A 4,932-nucleotide genomic window follows, 5' to 3' on the forward strand; every position below is an offset into this window, starting at 1 on the left:
GGGCTGGCACAAAGTGGGCAGACGACAAACTGGGCAGGTTTTCCAGCCCAGTTTGTCGTTGCATGCACCGCCAAACTTGCACTCTAAGGAATGCAGCCCAGTTTGACGGCGTGTAACTTTGTCATCTGCTAAAAAATCTGACAAGTGCAAGCTTGCTATTGCATGCACCACCAAACTTATTCTCTCAGGAATGCAGCCCAGTTTGTCGGCGTGCACCTTTGGATCAGCCTAGTTTGTTGTCAGCCCAGGTTGTCATCAGCCCAGTTTGTCATCGTCCCATTTGATCTGTCGTGTAATACTGTGATTGGATGAGCTATTCCATATTGACGCAATTCGATTTTATCGTGTGACTCTGTGATTGGTTGAGGCTAGAGAACGAAATAGAAGTCTCATATATAAGGATTTGAAATAGACACGTAGAGGATAGTTGGTACAGTTACTGTGGTGTTAGTACTACAATATTGTCAGTAATTTCTGAAGTCTGTGTGTCAAGTGTTGCCTTAAGGGATAAGGGTAAGTCACTATGAATGCCTTTTTCTTGAGCTTCTCAACTATATTATTAGAAAGTGTTCATAATAGGGCTACGTTACTTGGAAGTTGAACCAGGAGAAAAGGTAGCGTGAGAAGATATCCCATGATAAATGGCGTTTATGTTGCGAATTCCACTGTTAACTCAAGCCATGTCCAAACTTAACACTCTATATTTTCATGTTCCAAATTTCACGCCGATTTTTGTCAACTTTAGTCGAGTACTGTCAACAACTGTCAATTACTGTTTTGTCCGGGTGAGTGTGTGAAAACGGCACGGTATGAGAGACCGGTGTCACATTGCTTCACCAAAAATAACTACTAGGACTATCAGCTCGATTTATCAGTGAAATTTGGAACTCAAATGCCCTATATACTATATTCCTGTGTTATTTTCTCTCTATCATTTCAGGATAACAGCTTACCCTTGTAATATGACGTTCACCCTTTTAAATTAAACATGACTAGTTTGAAAAAAATTATATTTGTTTGCAACAAAAAAGTAATTTATTTGGAAAAGGACACTTGAGAATATGGAAACTGGTTGTGAACAATTTGAAAATATCACGAGGGTACCGTAATAGTGTTTATCAAAAATAAAATTCTCATCATATTCTATAAAATAATGTATTTCAAGAATAACACGTTGACTGACCAATCATTTTGGGGTTGGAACTTATTTGGTTACATCACGGAGTGAGGAGTAGAGAAACAATTTATTCTTTCAAATTTCCAATTCATTTCCCTTCAGAGGAACAAGTCTTTCCCTTTCTTGTGGTTGTATAAAGCACATTATTACTGCTTAAAACTAAGAACTAGAGCCCACGTAATCATCTTAATATAAATAATAGTTGAGAATGATATTGTATGTGGAGTACTGTGCTGTACTCGGTATATACCATATACCTACGATATACGTACGGTATATACAAACTATCTTATACACTTCTAAATATTTGACAACATAGCAATAGACATTCTAATAAATTAGACTAGTATGAAAATAAATTATTGGACAATAAATAATTGAATGGAATTTGAAACTATTTTAATTTTCCTTGCCCTATTACCATAGGTAAGGAAAGTATTGCTTTCCGAAAAAATTAAGGTACCCCAATTTCTAAATTTCTATACGTTTCAAGGTCCCCTGAGTCCAAAAAAGTGTGTGTGTGTGTGTTGTGTGTGTGTGTGTGTGTGTGTGTGTGTGTGTGTGTGTGTGTGGTGTGGTGTGTGTGTGTGTGTGTGTGTGTGGTGTGTGTGTGTTGTGTGGTGTGTGTGTGTTGTGTGTGTGGTGTGTGTGGTGTGGTGTGTGTGAAATTTGGAACTTAAGGTCCTTACACTATAAGGATCCGACACGAATAATTTCGATCAAATGCAATTCAAGATGGCGGCTGAAATGGCGAAAATGTTGTCAAAAACAGGGTTTTTTGCGATTTTCTCGAAAACGGCTCCAACGATTTTGATCAAATTCATACCTTAAGAAGTCATTGATAAGCTCTATCAACTGCAACAAGTCCCATATCTGTAAAAATTTCAGGAGCACTGCCCCATCTATGCAAAATTCGATTTTAGATTCTAAATTATCAGGCTTCAGATACGATTCGAACGGAAAATTTCAAGTGGAAAAGATTGAGCATAAAAATCTCTACAATTAATGTCCAGTAACATTTTCACCTAAAATCGAAAATAAGCTCGAAATTCGAGAAAATGTGATTATTCATTTGCAAACTGTTGGCAACTGTTGATTCTATTAAATCATTCACTATGAACAGATGGCAGACCTCGTCTGTCTGCAGCGCTATTGTCCTGTCACCAGCTGGCTCGACAGATCTTAGAATTATTAGTAGACTTGAGTTGCGCGTGTACACTAGCGTCAGGTGATTAATTTTCATAACGGCAAGGAAAGTTGTGTGAGTGCGCCACACCAGATTTTTTTAGTTGTGTTCGTTATGTTCAGGACCAGGTGTATGGCCTAACAAATTTATAATCCAACTTCAGGACTCTTTCCTACGGTCCTTTAAAGTTTACATGTAATCCTTATGGGAGAAGATTTGTGAGGTGGCCACACACAGAAGAAAAATCGGCTGTTATAATCATTTGCATCTTCCAACAGCCTTCGATGGATCTGTTTCCCATTTTTTACTTTCCTTGCCCTATTACCATAGGTTAGGAAAGTATTGCTTTCCGAAAAAAATTAAGGTACCTCAATTTCTAAATGTTTATACGTTTCAAGGTCTCCTGAGTCCGAAAAAGTGGTTTTTGGGTATTGGTCTGTATGTGTGTGTGTTTGTGTGTGTGTATGTGTGTGTGTGTATGGTGTATGTGCGTCTGTGTACACGATATCTCATCTCCCAAAAGACTGAATGACTTAAAATTTGGAACTTAGGTTCCTTACAATATAAGGATCCGACACGAACAATTTCGATCAAATGCAATTCAAAATGGCGAAAATGTTGTAAAAAACAGGGTTTTTCGCGATTTTCTCAAAAACATTCCTAAAGATTTCAATCAAATTTATACCTGAAATAGTCAATGATAAGCTCTATCAACTGCCACAAGTCTTATATCTGTAAAAATTCCAGAAGCTCCGCCTCATCTATGCAAAGTTTGAGTTTAGATTCCTAATTATCAGGCTTCAGATACAATTTCAACAAAAGATTCCAAGTAGAAAAGATTGAGCATGAAAATCTCTACAATTAATTTTTAGTAACATTTTCACCTAAAATTGAAAATAAACTCGAAATTCGAGAAAATGTGGTTATTTCAATCTCAAAGTATTGGCAACTGTTGATTGTATTATATCATTCACTATGAAGAGATAGCAGGCATCGTGTGTCTCTAGCGTTATTGTCCTGTCAGAAGGTGGGTGAGATTTTACTTTCCTTGCCCTATTACCATAGCTAAGGAAAGTATTGCTTTCCGATAAAAATCAAGGTACCCCAATTTCTAAATGTTTATACGTTTCAAGGTCTCCTGAGTCCGAAAAGTGGTTTTTGGGTATTGGTCTGTATGTGTGTGTGTTTGTGTGTGTGTTTGTGTGTGTGTGTGTGTGTATGTGTGTGTGTGTGTGTGTCTATGTTTGTGTGTGTGTTTGTGTGTGTGTGTGTGTGCGTGTGTGTGTGTGTGTGTATGAGTGTATGTGCGTCTGTGTACACGATATCTCATCTCCCAGTTAACGGAATGACTTGAAATTTGGAACGTAAGGTCCTTACACTATGAGGATCCGACATGAACAACTTCGCTCAAATGCATACCAAGATGGCGGCTAAAATGGCGTCAAAAGCAGTGTCTTTTCGAGATTTTCTCGGGAACGGCTCAAACGATTTTGATCAAATTCATACCTGGAATAGTCATTGATAAGCTCTATCAACTGCAACAAGTCCTATATCTGTAAAAATTCCAGGAGCTTTGCCCAATCTATGCAAAGTTTGATTTAAGATTCTCAATTATCAGCCTTCATATATACAATTAAAAAAAAACTTGCAAGTGGAAAAGATTGAGCATGAAAATCTCTGCAATAATTAATCTCCAGTAACATTTCCACCTAGAATAGCTTATTGAAAATAAGCTTGAAATCCGAGAAAATGTGATTATTAAGTTGTAAACTGTTGGCAACTGTTGGTTCTATTAAATCATACACTACGAAGAGATAGCAGACCTCGTATGTTTCCAGCGTTATTTGCCTATCACCAGCTGTCTCATATCTTTGAATAGTAGACTTGAGATGCGCGAGTACACTAGCGTCAGGTGATCAATTTTAATAACGGCAAGGAAAGTTGTGTGAGTGCGCCACACCAGATTCTTTAAATAGTAGATTTGAAATGCGCGAGAACACTAGCGTCAGGTGATCAATTTTCATAACGGCAAGGAAAGTTGTGTGAGTGCGCCACACCAGATTTTTTCTACTGATTCACACAATTTTAATTCTAATAATAATGCCGCTGTATGAATGACGTCCAAACTCGGGTCACAGAATAAATTCAGAATGCTGTAAATTCAGAATATGCACGGGAAAATCAGCAGCAAGTAAATATACCATTTAATTACCAGCAAGCTGCATTCAACTATAACTGAAAATACAAACTGCTGCACGAACCTAAGCACAAAGCAAGTCGATATTGAGATGTAAATCGTCGATAAATGTGAATACTGATTGTTGGATAACTTCCATAAAAATATAGTGCATCAGGCTAAGCACACCTGAGGAGGCGAAGCTTGGTGATACAAAGTGCTGATCTTATGGAGATTGCCTATCACACCGTTTCACGCCATGCCCGATTCAGTGTGAGTTCTTCCATTCAAACCAATAAGCAAGAAGCAACTGGACCCAGAATGCCACATCGAGCCTCCTCAGGTGTGCATCCAGCTGAAGTTTGTCATGAGATGCATTAACTATTTGGCAGT

At 38.0% G+C, this 4,932-nt stretch overlaps 1 protein-coding gene across 1 annotated transcript in view; it reads left to right on the forward strand.

The window, feature by feature from the left end:
* Positions 1–425: 425 nt before the first annotated feature.
* The window catches only part of LOC111055300, a 151,400-nt gene continuing 146,893 nt past the window's right edge, over positions 426–4,932 (forward strand). The window contains exon 1 of the mRNA XM_039435740.1: positions 426–513. The gene's annotated coding sequence lies outside the window, so the exon portion shown is untranslated. The remainder of the gene's footprint in view (positions 514–4,932) is intronic.

This window comes from Nilaparvata lugens, chromosome 9, assembly GCF_014356525.2.
Source record: "Nilaparvata lugens isolate BPH chromosome 9, ASM1435652v1, whole genome shotgun sequence".
Taxonomy (NCBI): domain Eukaryota; kingdom Metazoa; phylum Arthropoda; class Insecta; order Hemiptera; family Delphacidae; genus Nilaparvata; species Nilaparvata lugens.